Below are 15,284 nucleotides of genomic sequence, written 5' to 3'. Positions count from 1 at the left end.
ACTTACTCATGGAGATTATCATTATTAGCTCACATATGCTGGTTATTCGCTCTCGACAAGTTCACAAAAACCCACAAATATGCGTTTGCTGTATGAATACCCTTATGTTAAAATTTTTAATGGCGCTTACGTCAGCTAAGCAATCATAAGCAGTACAATTTACAATCACCACACGATTGCAACTCAGAGCGCGTCGCAAAAAGAAGAAAATAAACCATCCGAACCCGAAGTATATTGACAGCTATAGAAGGTATGCTATTCACGACTGTGCATTAGTATTAGTAGATAGTTATGAACTTTTTCTGGATTTGCATAGCGTTTGTTATATTTTAATGCAATTTAAGTAAATTTATGTATTTAGGATAACAAAATATCGATGGCTTAGCAGAATAATTTGTAACGTATTCGATTGGAAGATTATTCAATGCATTTGTTCTATTTATGATAAGTATTTTCCATGTTTCTCATCAAACCCATTACCTCCCTCAGAAATAACTAGCCGTGCAATTTTTTTTCTATTTTACATACAAGAATATATTTACTAAATGTACATAGAAAGGCCTTATTGTACGGAATGCAGGAATTGAATCCGATATAATTTCTGAATTTTGACCGAATGTCTAGTTCACATAAGGGGCCCAAATACAAAGGAGTGGGAGTGACATTGAGGTCGGTTTTTAGTTGAGTATACTGAAATGTTTAAAGCTGTACAAGAGTGTTTTTGGAAGATTTTCGATCGACCCTTTCGATATTTTAGATAGGTATAATAAAATAAATAACACAAAGTGCATTTGCTTGTTGTTTATTGTTCAGTGTAATTTAACTTTCGATAGTTTTCCAAATCTTACATCAGGATTTTCTTTATTTTCTTCCGCTATGGTCCTACTATCTGATTCTCAGACGTACTTGGAACAAACGAAAAGATTCGTGGTATTTGTTTGTTTTAGCCTTTAAGTTTTAGCCCAAAAATGTTAGCCATCGGTTTTTCTGCACATTGATCGTTGGAAATATATGGAACGTAACCGGTTCACTTGGTTCTGTTTTAGGGTTTCTTCGAATATAATTTGCTCCTGCATGTCGGAACATGACAATTCGACATTTTGATGATGAAATTTAAGCGACTTTATAAATTATTAATGAAGGTTTAAATCTGTAGACTCAATGGCATTTCAATTTACAAAATGACAGCTCGTCCCGTAGTAACATTTGCCGAGCAATGATTCAAAAGCGATTTCCATACTAACTTCAAATGTATTTTAAAAGTAGTTCCAGGGCACGGAAGAATATGAAATTTTGGATTCTGGCTCAATTTTTAACGTAGAATCATGATATGTAAAAACCTGGATACCCCTAAACAATCCGATTGAATAAATTGAATTTATATTCCGATTTCAGTACAAATCTGAAGAATTTTCATAACTATTTTATCTGTGTGAGTATATTCATGTAAGATAAACAAAAATGCAGCGTACCTTTAGTAGCTGTCAAAATACGTTGATCCGAACCAACGTCGTTCGATTAGGAGAGAATCGAAAAAAAAAACATTCACCATCCACCAAACACACACATTCAATCATTCGCACTTGGCACTTCTTCCAGCTAGGAACAATTTGGCTGGCTCCTCGCGAAGTGCTGCTGTGTTGAGAGGATAGCATATGCGGTGCGGACGACGGCGACGACGAGTTGCTCTTCTACTACGTAGCTAACTTTTGCTTGCTTTTTATCGTCGCATCACATCATTTTCGTTCGCGTCACACTTTGACAGCCCTGGAGCATCAGCACTGTTGGCACATTCGACGGTTGGGCCGGTAGATAGATACCCGAGTACCGATAATGCCGAATCGAACGACGAGCAGAGCATCAAAATCAATCGATTCGAGAATTGACAACGGAAACTTTATAGAATTTTGGTTCCGGTTTCAATTGTATTTTGCTGAATATTTGGAGTTTGTATGGAACGAACCTACAATTTGCCACAGTAGGTAGTCGTAGTGTTGATCAGTTATTTGCAATTTGGCTTCATAATCGAATCGAATAGACGGTATGCCAATAAAAAGTTATATTTGAAAATCTTATACTGCATTGGAGTTGAAAGTTAAATTACTTTTTCAGTTTTCGATTATTTTTTTCTAATTAGCTTAAAGTAGAGTTTCATCATATTTTTTAACGCAAGGAAAAAATGAAATGCAAAAATGGCAACTTCAACGTGCAAAGCTCTCTCCCAATAATAATGCGGAAAGACTCTTAGGACATATCTATAAATATGTATATCTTTAAATTCGTTCAATAGTTTCTCTCACAGTTTTTCAAAAAAATTCTCGGGGAAGTTTTTAACCCTCTCAGATTTCATACTTGAAACTCTTCCAAGAAATTTATTAACGATTTCTTTGTGAACTGACCGGTACGTTCTTCAAGACTTTCTTCGAAAATTACTACAAGAGTTTATGAGCATTTCTTCTTAAATTTTCTTTTAGAAACCCTTTAAGATTTGGACCAGAAATTTCCCATAAAAGTCATCTAGAAATTTACAGGAGAAAACTTTTGCAAATAATTTTGGAAGCAACTCTCCACCTTTAAAAGCATATAAAATCCCGGTGTTTTCAAAATGACAGTAACATTTTGATTGGTATTACCGCAGCGTTTAATTGAGAGCACTACGACACTACGCCATAAGGCAATAAACTATAGAACACTACAACAGCTATTCAGCAGAATATTCAAGAAGCTGCGGTAACCTTCGCTTTCATTCATAGAATGATCTGGCAATTTTGAAAACTGTCGCTGCGGAAAACAATACATCATATAAGGTTGTGTATTTGTGATTAGAAAACTACACAATTGTGTAGCATTCGAACGACGTGCTCATAAGACCATAAATTTAGGTGAATATTATTCAACGAAAAATGTTTATTCCATAGTCCAATGATTGTGCTATGGAATAAACATCTATTGCGATAAATAATATTCACCTAAATTTATGTGCTCTTATGAGCACGTTGCTCGAATGCTTTTGTAATTTTCCAATCACACTTTAACTCTCACCCAATAACTCTTTGCCTTTCGAATGCGGCTTAGAGAGTTGTAATTAGACGTTTAATCCAAGGGGGTGGTCACTCTACACAGTGAGTGATATGAATAAAAAACTTTGAACTTTACTACATGTAGCATCTACTCAAAAACAAAATCCACAAAGTTTACTACACTTTTGGAATGAATAAAAAACTTTTCGAACATGTAGTACTTACTACTTTCGAACATGAGCAGTGACTGAAGCTGCACGTTAAGAAATTTGCATTCAGAGTGCAGAGTAATTCTGCACGTAAAGAATAATTTATTCAGAGTGACGCTTAAAATTAATACAATCATGCATATGAAGAAAATGCATGGAATCTTATCGATTACGCGACAATTTGCACAAATCATGAAGGTGCTGTTATTTTGCGATTAGTCTGGTATTCTCTCTATGTCTATGATTTTATGATGATGGTACATCAAAGAATTTTCTGGGTGGTTTTCGGCCTTCGCCAACGCCGATGATTTTTTAAATACTAGCTTAACATTTATGAAGAGATCTTGAGATTACAGCTATCAAATTAGGAACCACATATTTTCTAGCACCAGTACTGAGATTCTGGTGAAATTGCGGTAGAATTTTGATGCTCCCCATGTGTTTTCTTAACAGCATGTTGAATTCCGATGTTCTAAGTGTTTCTGTGATATTCTCGTTATTTTGGTGGGGTTTCTGATAGTATCCTTGGAATGTCTAGAACTTAGAATGTAGAGATTTTTATGAGAATTGTAGTGATTCCATTGGTAGTCGTTAGCATTCAATGAGGATCTCCCCTAAAACACCAGGGTTCCCTTTGAAATTATTAAAATTCTTAACGATTCCACAAAAAATCCCATTGAAATCTATAAAATATTTACCGACATTCAAAACGTTTATATTAAAGCTTTACTTTGAAATTCCAACGGAACTGGAGATCAACGGAATCTTAAAGGTTTTTACAATAATTACAAAGATTGATTTTCGGAATTACAAATATTCACACAATAATTCGCAGGAATCCCACCGCAATCTCATAGAGTCTTACAGAAATATCGTCTCAAAGATACCCACAGAATTCCAAGAGATTAATATTCGGAATCCCATTCCCACCCCAATTCTAGAGTTTTTACCAGATTCCTAATATTTCCGCAATATTCCTAGAATGGTATTTAAATTTTCAGAATTATCATAAAAAATCCGACTTCCCTATCGGAATCTCAAAGTTCCTACAGGAATTCCGGAATTCAAAAGGAAATCTGAGATGTCAGAATTTACACGTAAAATTCAGAATTACTTTATCAATATCTGAATTCCTACCGACATCCTAAAATTCCTAGAAAATAACATAATTATCGTAATGCCAGAATTCACACGGATATTACAAATTGATACTGCCGGTAATCTTACCGGAATCTCAGAATTGGCGGAGCGAAAGTTATCGTAACCTCAGAATTCCTTTGCAAAACTCAAAATACCTTCCGATATATCAAAACTCATATCGTTTTCCCATGATTTTTACTCAAAAGTAAATTATTCCATTCAATTCCGCAAACTCAAAGCATGTGTAGCAACCTCTGAAGCTAACTACCAGTAGCTTTGTAGTAAATGCTACCTTTATTCATAGCAATGCGTTGTTTGTAGTATGTTCGAAAGGTGTAGAAAGGAAAATGACACAAACATGTTCCACTCGTGTTCCACATATAGCGTTTACTACCGAGAATGTAGTAAACTCAACTTTACTACATTTTATTCATACGGCCCAGTGTGCCTTGCGTAGCTATGGCACATTTCGGCGCACTAACTGGCACGATTTGTTTTATAGTGTGTTGCTTTAAAAATCGCAGTGAACTGAAACTTTCGTCTCAGCAATCATTGAGTTTTCTGAGGCTGTGAACCGTTTCACCAGTTCGTTTAACTTTTAGTTAAAATTTGACAGCTCGATAGTTATTTCCCCTCCGGTTAGAAATAACCCTGCTCTGGAGCATGGTTAAACATGACAGTTCGAAAGTTATTTTTTGCTCCCGTGAATTTGAGAATAACTAACCATCTGTCAACTTCGTTCTAAAATAACTACTCGACTGTCAAAGCTCAAATGGGTCGACTGCGATGTTCAATTTAACCATTTGAGGGGAAAATAACTATCGAAATGTCAAATTTTAACTAAAAGTTAAACGAACTGGTGAAACGGTTCACAGCCTGAGTTGTTGTTATCTGACAAACATGGATATCGCGAAATTTTCAAGTTGGTTTCGAATTCAAAAAGATCCTGCTAAAATTAAAAAGTGTCGATTTTACATTTATAAACTTTTCTTATTTCAGAATAAAGCTATCGTGTGGCACCAAACCTGCAAAGCCCATCGAACTGAACTGAATGTGATGGCATCTGCTTTGTGTCATGGCTACTAAATTTAAAGTGAATAAAAAGTTAAAAGGATAAAATATATACCTATAAAAAAAGCGTCAGTGGCCTTGTCACAAACTAATAGTAAATATCAAAGCCGGGTAACTGGGAGAACATAAGTGGGGGAATCCAACGAAAAAAATGAGTCAATACCACTCTTTACACGAAAAATCGCATGGGCAAAAAGTTTTAATATCTTTTCGAAACCTAACAAAGCAAGTTAATTTCTGAAGGTTTTGCAGTCTATAGGCTCGAACGCACTGACCGCGAAATGTCCATACTCTCCCTTCATTAGATAGTCTCTGGTTCTAAACATTCCCTAGTCCTAAAACTGTACTTCTGCACGTCGTGTTCAAATACCCATACTACAGCGAATGCATAAATATGAGCAAAATCTTCTTGGAATTAGTCAGGCTTCCTATTAGACGCTACCACTCACTTTACGCCCACCGCAATTCCTCGGCTATCTTGCCGTGGGAGGAATGATGATGGCAGCGTATTATAGGAGATCTGACTGTACCTTTCTTGCCTCTTTTCAAACTCGATATCACGCCCACCACGCCCTTGTACATAATTGTTCAGGCTTTGTATCGCAAGTTCCGTAAACTTCTCGTAACAATGTCAAATGCATTCCAGAATATGTAATGAAAAATTCTGATTTTTTCAATTTACATATGTCAAAGATTGCTGAGATCGTTTTTCCATAATTTCAGTTCATTGATTTTTATGGTATGTAGTATTATAGCACATTTGGCGCGCTTGGTGCACCTTGGCGCTTTGAAGGCACAGCTGTGCCGACTGAAGTGTGTAGAGTGACCTCAGAGATATGGACTGAACACTTTTGTATGTTTTTTAGGGGGTGAACCCTAATTTATGCACGGGAGTGTATATTAAAAGCAAGATTAAAAGTTACAATAAAGCGTTAGTGATCTTGTCGTGAACTTTCTATTCTATTTTCTGAAAAAGCTTTGTAAATTTTTTTAGAGGATAGATCAGAAATCCCTCCTGGTTATCCGCTGAGAATTACTCTATAAATTCAGTCAACAATTAGTTAAACATATCTGATGAGAATACATCATGGGTTTCAACGAAACTATTCGAATACCTCACCCAGAAAATTATGTCAAAAATTGTTCCTTGAATGTTAACAAAAAAAATCATTACATTCAGTTTAAGAAGACTTATCATCCCATTACAAAAATAGTGACTGTATTGATAAATTTTGTGACATTAGTGACTTTTTAATGAGAACTGTTTTTTTTAGGATCAGGTCGAATATGATGTCCAAGACACTAAAAATTAGGGCTGTGCACTATAAGCATTTATTGGTATCGGTGATATCATATTATTTCAATATCGGTATCAACGATATTGTCGATATCAAACCGATATCCTTTAGAAAGAGATGTTTAAAAGCAAAACAAACAATTTCGGCTTTGTTTGACACCAACTGCTGCATTATGGAGTCCATTAAATGAATTTTGAAATGATGATCTGCCATAGCCCCTTTTACGAAACGTTTTTGAACAGCTGATCGCTTATTTTATGAACGAAATTTTGACAAGAGGCGTGTCATAACGTGTGAAATCAACAGAAATGTCATCAGTATTGCCGTTTCGTAAAATGTATCATAATCAACGAATATCTAAAATTGTATTGAACCAGTTTCATTTATGTAATATGCTTAATAATTGATTGTTCTGATTATCAGGCTTGTTATCGAGCTGGCAATAGTTTCGATATCCGAAACTATCGAGCCGAGATATCGGATAGCGTATCGATAAAATTGATTCGATAATATAGGTATTTGCACTGCCCTGCTAAAAAGTGACTGTACCAGCACTGCTTAAACAGAGCTTGAGGATCTTCCATTGAAATAGAGACTTTTTAAAGCCTTCCATTGCTACCATTTAAATAGTGTTCATAACTTCAATGATTGTCATATGTTTCAGTAATAATAGGGTCTTATCTACAAAAATCAGCAGCAAACCCTATTTCTCGAGCTACAATTCTGAAGCGCCAATGTTCAAATTGTAAACATAGAGGGTGTGACGTCCCTCGGACGATGCGCACCTACCATTACACAACCCTGCTTCGTAGATCGTCGGTATAATGAGTAGATCGTCGGCACAATAGAGCGACTGACGTACGAACCGAACTGTCAGGACGGATAAAAATATGCAAACTCATCAAAGTGAATAATTCCTCGAAGTTTAATATTGAATTCGTTCAAAAGTTTATAAGAATTAAGTAAATAGTTGGCAAAGCAAATGTAATGATTCGAGATTCATGCAATTCTAATCATTTGAATTAATTATTTAACTGTTGCAGGCCTATTTAGTACTTAATTACGTTGATAGAACTGCTTAGTGCAATTCGGCACAATTCATATAAACATCAGCAAATCCTATAACTAATTGTTCATGTTTTAATGGTAAGAACTATTACTTTTTAAACATGCAATGAATTATCTTAAATCTATCCTATATTACTATCTACAGAAACAAGTAGTGCATTAAAACCTAAAGAGAGTTCATTCAAGAAATATTGTATGGTAAACGAGCAGGAGGCACTAAACGTAAGAGTGTGTTCTTCTAGTTATTGTTTGTAACACTAATGATTTTTCTATTAAAGGAAATATTAACCAACCAAAAATCCCTGTGGTGGTTCAATTTTTTCGGAAGCCGTTCCCTCCAGTTGGCGTGGCCAACAGAGGGTTTTGATACCATTCGATAGCATCTTCCAACACCCACGAGCTATTCAAACATTATCAACATGCATTCAAATTATGATTCATCGTTTACGACTAATCAGCCGAGTGAAAGCCGAGTAAAAAATAAACATTACATATACTTTGCAATAGGGTATAGGGTCCTAAAGCCCTGTTCTGTGTCCATTCCGAAAGGTCAGCTAGAAATAACCCCAGTGTCAAAACTAAAAGCCCTGTGGCATTTTTATTAACTAAGTGAACGTCAAACATGATCGAAAGCATCGAAGTGTCAAGGTTCATATTACACGGAAAAAAATTCTGTGGTAAAAATTACTATTTTAGCTGACTACGCCCATTCTTAAAACTACCATGGAAATTCGGACCAATTTACTATGTTTACGGTACACCCCACCGCATAACTGGTACATTTGACGGAAATAATTTACAACAATCTGATTCCTACTACAGACATGGTAAAATCAATCGCATTTCTGGTCTGCTGAAAATTGCCGGTGCGAGCGCTTAAGTTAACCCCCTAAAATGGTAGTTTTTACCGCACAATTTTTTTTGCGTGTAGGAACCATATTTAAAATAAAGCTTAAATATGTTATAGCCGTTATTTGAGCTGGAAAAATTGCTAAAGTAGTTACAAGAACATGCTCTTTCGTATTATTAAATAAAAACATGAATAATTCATTAAACATTGGGCCCTATTGGATATACGTCTTCTCGGTGCGACTCCCTGTTCACTAGATAGGGTGCGTTATCCTTACGCCATGACATATGGACGCAGAAGTTAACCTGAATTCGATTTCAACTCAATAAACGTTGTCCTCTTTCGCAAAGTACACCTTTTCCGGAAGACATAGATGCCCATCCAAACACAACGCCATGTATATGCAACGCCTAGTGCATTATTTATCAAGTATTGAAAGACCTCACACTACTCACCAACGACGTGCTGGGCGAGATTTGTATAATACGAGCTCCCATATCGTAATCGTAAGACATAACGGTTATAAACCCGATTTTTAAAACGACTAATAACCTTTTCCAAAGCTTTTACCAAATCATTCATCTCTTGCTATCGAACAAACCAAAAACAAAAAGAATCAAGCCTGAGCCAAAGCACGCTAACAAAAATCAAGTTGAGTTATGAAAAAACTTTTTTCCATATTTTGGAAGTTTTCAGATTAAAATCGATTATTAAAGTGTACTTATAGAGGATAGAGAGAAATAAGAATTGAAAATGTGGTGAACAATATTCACATCGAATTTCCTAACTCGAGCTTTGAGAACATCGAATTGTTACTCGAGCTTTGTTTATACTTTGGACTAAAGGCCGATGCTATAAAACAATAATTGTTGGTCTTGAAATCTCCTTAAATAGAGTTAATACCAGCCCTGCTTCAATCGTTCGAATATTTTTAATCTTTTATCGCTATCATTCACTTTTAACAAAAACATTCCCCCTGAGGCACACCGCGCAGAGCATCACTTTTTACCGGATCACAGCAACCGACGGAAAGCGAATCGTAGGAGGCGACTCTTGTTCTTCAGGATCGATTTTCCCTTTTTTCTCTCCTGTGGTCGGATGATGAAGAAAAAATAACACATCTTGCACAACGGATTGAATTTTTGCATCACACATCGCTTGCACTTGCATTCCTCTCACTTGCTGGTCGTGATAAAGATCTTGTTTCCGGTTCCGGCTTCACGGGAATGCATAAAAAACACCAACACTATTTTTCTCCCCTAAATTACACCTTCTGCAAAGGAAACCTGGCAACGGCGACGACTACTGCGACTGGAGGGTGCGATAAAAAATCAGCAAAAATGGCACCTCCTTTCGGATTCCTGGAGCGTTGAAAATGCTCCCCCCCACAATATTCTCACTGTGACCTCGATTGGCCTGGATTTTCCATTGCGGCCCTGACATCTCGGCCATCCATTCCGAGGACATCAGTTCCGGCCAATATTACACACCTTTCACTGGGAGATTTTTTCCTTCACAATTTCCAGCAGACAAGCCGCCGATTGATTCATATTCATTTTTCTTCCACTGATTGACTCCCCGACGCTGCGTTATTGCGTTTCTCCGAAATCCGAAAAACAGCCAAGCCGCGGAAAAAAACGATAATCCAAAATTTCTGCGTTTCAAAAAGGGTTTTCGACCGTCTGCACCTTTTTTTCTGCCTTCTAGCGCGACGCAGCAGGCGGCAGTACAAAAATCGAGAGCTACTCCGTTCTTCCGAAAAAGAGGTTTCCGAGGTTTTTGATCAGAGCCAAGAAGCAGCAGGAAAACCGATGGAACCGAACGCGAATCGAATCAAGACTAGCCGAGAGCTTTGTGTGTTTGTGTCGCGTCCAGTAAGCGGAAAACAGCGAACAAACTGCTGGCCGTCGTCGGCAGTGAGTGTTCTGTCTCTTTCTGTCAGCTGTGGCGGGAAGGAGAAGGCCAGAGGATTCAGGAATCGACTCGCAATCTTCGAAAATCTCACTTCCTCACAATGACAGTGTTGCTGGTTTCTTCATTTATGGCTAAGTAGCCCGTCATTCGTTTCAGTAGCAATGATGACTTTGCTGCTTGCAATTTTAAAGTGATAAAACTTGATAAAAGTTTATATTGACTTGAAAAAGTATCACTGTACGCACTAGCATGCATAAAGTATGCTGATTCTTTTTCAGCTGTGTCAGTGAAAAACCAACTGATTTTCTTTGATTCGAAATCGTGAGATGAATTAGCAACAATCATCAACGACGCGTACAAATTTCAATGACGGCCTACTTTGCCTTAAATAAAGCTTTTTTTCAAAAAAGAGAATAATTCGAGAGGGAGTCGCGATAAGAGCCTATCTGACAAATTAATAACTATGAGAAAATATTTAACCAATGATATTCTCGTCTATTACTTTTGCGTCGTGTTCTGGTTTTCAATTAAGAGTTCATTCACAAATTTCATAACGCTGAGGGGGTGTCCTTAAGATGTTACAACTCATACAAAAATCGAAAAATATTCCTACAAAATGCGTTAGAAGAAGGAAGGTGGGTGTCAATTTTAGCGTTAGGAAATTTGTGAATGAACCCTAAGCCCACCATGTTCGCCTTGTTTATTTTTTGTTTGAAGTGTCGCCGTTTACTATTGCCGTGTTTTGATTTCGATTTTGAATGCGCCCATCACTTTGATAAAAAAAAAACACAGGCGTAATCAATGAAGTGATGAAGTTTTACATGAGGTGAAGTTTCGTCTTCTACAAATTTGCGTTTTTGAATAGTTTTGAGAAATAAAACAAGTTGATAAATGACACCTAATCATTTATTGTCATTTTCTTAAGTTAGGGTCAAATTCGCTGAAACAGGCTGATTCAATTTAGCATAGAACATCGCAAGTAAATCGACAGAAAGCATGTCGTGAATGCTGGTCAAAGCGCTGTGCTCGATGCTAAGCCCTACTATGAAAAAAAAAATATTGATAAGCTAAAGTTGTCTTATACGAAATTTACTCACCGGTTTGTTCTAAATATGATATATTAATTTTTGATGTCGAACTCGAAGTTTGTTTGTGACGAAATGTGTTCTATACGCAGTGCGCTATAGTGCGCATCTATGCCCTCCGCCGTGCGTATTCTTCTTCTTTGCATTAACGTCCTCACTGGGACAGAACCTGCTTCTCAGCTCAGTGTTCTTATATGAGCACTTCGACAGTTATTAACTGAGAGCTTTCTTTGCCAAAGCTGCCATTTTAGCATTCGTATATCGTGTGGCAGGAACGATTATACTCTATGCCCAGGGAAGTCAAGGAAATTTCCATTACGAAAAGATCCTGGACCGACCGGGAATCGAACCCAGACACCTTCAGCATGGCTTTGCTTTGTAGCCGCGGACTCTAACCACACGGCTAAGGAATGCGTATTATGCGCATTATTAAGAATCGAGTTGCGACGCGGCGAAGTAGACCAAAATCAAACTTCGCACGTTGGTTAACCCATTTTCTAACCCTAACGCAAAGCAATATATATGTACGTTAATATGGTGATAGCTACCGTTGTCAGGTAAACTGGAGAAAAGTTCATTTCTTGGGATCTACGTGATATTTCACATAGCCTTGACGTGTGGATTATTTTGAGTGTAGTGTATATATTATATAATACTAAGTGTTCATATTTTGTATGGAATGAAAGTTTCTTCAGAATATACATACATACATAGTTTGTTAGATAGTGATTAATTAGGAATACATTTCGATTCCGTAATTGCCGAGACGGTATTAATGTAAACATTTAATTGGGTTGTTTAGTGATGAAAAATTCACAGTATTTCGAAATAGCACATTTTGCTACCCATTACACGATTTTATTGCGCTTCATTTTATATGATTAAAAAAGATTTAAATCCGTCGATTCAATGAGCTCCCAACTAACATTAAGTGCAAATTAAAACATTCTCGAAGCTTCCTTTACGGCTTTATGTTGAGTAAATGCACTGTACATACAAACGAAAGCTTTTATGCGATCCTTTCACCAACAAATCTGGCGAATCTACTTAGCTAGTTTTAAGCTGTGTTGACAGCTATTATGCATACCGATCATTGCTTTGTCTCCACTGTTATATGACAAGTAGCTGTATAACATCTTCAGATAGCGCTTGATTTCTAATCACTACCTTTTCGATCCAGTTTCTAAATTGCTTGTAATTCACGTTTTTCATTATTTTCCATATATTTTGACAGTTCTCGACTACCATTCTTCCAAGCGCTTGTGTTGGAAATTTATGAAATCTGAGAATCCAGCGTAGCGCGATCAGTTAGTGGAATACATACATCGGATTCGCTGCACGGCGGCCAGTGAGAGAAACTGAATGTTCGAAAGGTTGTTGTCTGTACTTTTTGCCGCTGGCGCCAACTGTTAGTGGTTATGAACGAAATAAACAGTCGTTACCCTATTGATGGAACATTTCCAAATCACGAATGGTGCTTCCCTTTCTTATTTCCATAAGCTAAAGTAAGTGAGGATTTTTGCGAAAATTGCGTTTACATTATGCGTAAATTTGTCATCTTTTCGAAACAATGATTTCACTGGTTTAGGATGACACTACCGAAGATTCATGTCTCACATAAGTTCTGCAAACGATATGAGCAAGAAAAATGTGGTTCTTACTGAAAATGGCATCGCCGAAAACGATTCCGTTGTCAAAACTTTCATAAGTATGCTCAATTTGGCAACATTGACGTATTACTGTAAAGAATATAGAAAGCCCTCACGAAATTGCCTACCTTTAGGCGTATTCCGTGGTTCGAGGTGTTTTTAATTTTAAAATAACTCAAAAAGTAAATGACTTGTAAGCGTTTGGCCTTCATATTCGGCTTCAGGGGTCATGATTTATGTAAGTAACGATATTTTCAATATTACCGAACGTTGTGTTCATAGGGCATCAATGTTACCCCATATCAGGCATATCAAAAAATCTCATAAAACATTTTTTAAACATGGTTAAATCTTTCAAAAAAAAAAAAAAAAAACAAAATGGGTGGCAGTACTTGTTTTAAAAATATAAAATTTGCAACATTTGCATTTTCAAACGAAATATTTAAGAAATATACAAAAAAAATGATCAATGCCGAAGTAACATTAGCAGCTGAACAACAGTTTATTTAGCTGAAATAATCTTTAGAGTGGTTTGTTCAACTCTTATCCCACTAAAATGTTTGTTGGGTGTTAACCCGGATTACGGTACCATTCTTCAAACATGCCAAACCGTTTCATAAACATAATGCCAACGCTCCACAGTAATTTTCATTTATTTAGTAGTAAAATTGAAATAAAATGATAAAAAAAATGCTAATTTTCTTCTTTTACGGTCAAAACCGATGTGCTTGCACGATCAGTACACAACGACAGCGTTCGAATAAAAAATTCTCGTGTTTCAGCATGATATTTTAATTCAAGTGGCAGGCAGCAGGAATGCGGTGAAAAATTGAACAGATTTGTACAATTTTTGGAAATGGCGCCCGGGTTTTTTCATCCAACTGTAGTGCACATTGCATCCGTGAAAGTGGTTGCACAAATGATCATAAGATTTATGCTCCACGTGGCCTGGGGAAAATCTAACATGACTGCCGCTGAATGTTGATATTGTTGCGTACTGCCAATGAAGTGAATAAATTTTAAATAATCTGAACTGAATCTGAATTGAAAATAAAAAATACATTCTGCATGCACCAAATGTTTCTTGTTATCGTATGATTCTACTCCAACTATAATTCTCTGGTAGACATACTTAACAACCCGTCATAAGTCATATGATCATTTGGTCGAATTTTCGAAAACCTTAAATTGGCTTGTTTAGGGGTATCCTGTTTTTTAATATTCTGATTCTACGTTAAAAACTGAGCCAGAATTCAAAGTTTCATAATTTTTCGTGCCTTAGAACTATTTTTAAAATACGTTTGAATTTAGTATGGAAATAGCGTTGAATCACCCTTCGGCAAATTTTACTTCGGGACGAACTGTCATTATGTAAACTGAAATGTCATTGAGTTGACGGAATGAAATCTTTTTTAATCATTTATTATATTAAAATCAAGATATTAGAGGACAATAAAATCGTGTTACACTTAGAAAAATGTGCTCTTTCGATCAAACTAAAAAAACTGTGAATTTTGTATCACTAAACAATTAAATTGGGACCAATTTTTTAAATTAAATTTGAAATGTTATAGGGAAGTATGGAATTTAACAGAAAAGTAAACGCCGATGCGTGGGAAATTTCTTGCAAGAAATGCTCTAGGAAAGCATTTTTTTTATCCCAGTATTTACGCAGTCGAAAAGATGTCAATTCAAATGGAGCTCACTGCAGAAAATTTCTTGACCATTTCTTCCGAAGAAATTTTTACTTTCTGGAGCAGAACAGCATACCTAGCTTATATAGCCGTTATGTGAACAGGTAAAAAAAAAACAGATTTTATTAAAATTTTTGGGACCGCATTAAAGAACCTGCCATTGCTTGGGATCGAACTCACGATCTCAGTATCCAGGCTCTGGATTCCAGAGTTCTAGACGCTGTCCTAGCGTAATTAATTCAGCTAAGATTTGTAGCTGCAAAACGTTTGCGTACACTCTAAACAC

At 36.4% G+C, this 15,284-nt stretch overlaps 1 protein-coding gene across 9 annotated transcripts in view; it reads right to left on the bottom strand.

Moving 5' to 3' along the window:
* The window catches only part of LOC5579867 (transcription initiation factor TFIID subunit 4), a 46,454-nt gene extending 35,938 nt beyond the window's left edge, over nucleotides 1-10,516 (bottom strand). For 3 of the 9 annotated variants that reach the window (XM_021839852.1, XM_021839853.1, XM_021839856.1), the window contains exon 1: nucleotides 10,147-10,516. The gene's annotated coding sequence lies outside the window, so the exon portion shown is untranslated. Of the gene's footprint in view, nucleotides 1-9,665; nucleotides 9,900-10,146 lie in introns of those variants that run through there. The other 6 variants (XM_021839854.1, XM_021839855.1, XM_021839859.1 and 3 more) reach the window with 4 other exon arrangements.
* Between the last annotated feature and the right edge of the window lie 4,768 nt (nucleotides 10,517-15,284).

Source organism: Aedes aegypti, chromosome 2 (assembly GCF_002204515.2).
Source record: "Aedes aegypti strain LVP_AGWG chromosome 2, AaegL5.0 Primary Assembly, whole genome shotgun sequence".
In the NCBI taxonomy this organism is placed as follows: Eukaryota; Metazoa; Arthropoda; class Insecta; order Diptera; family Culicidae; genus Aedes; species Aedes aegypti.
Note: the sequence above shows the minus strand (reverse complement) of the source record. Positions and strands in the feature narration are given on the sequence as shown.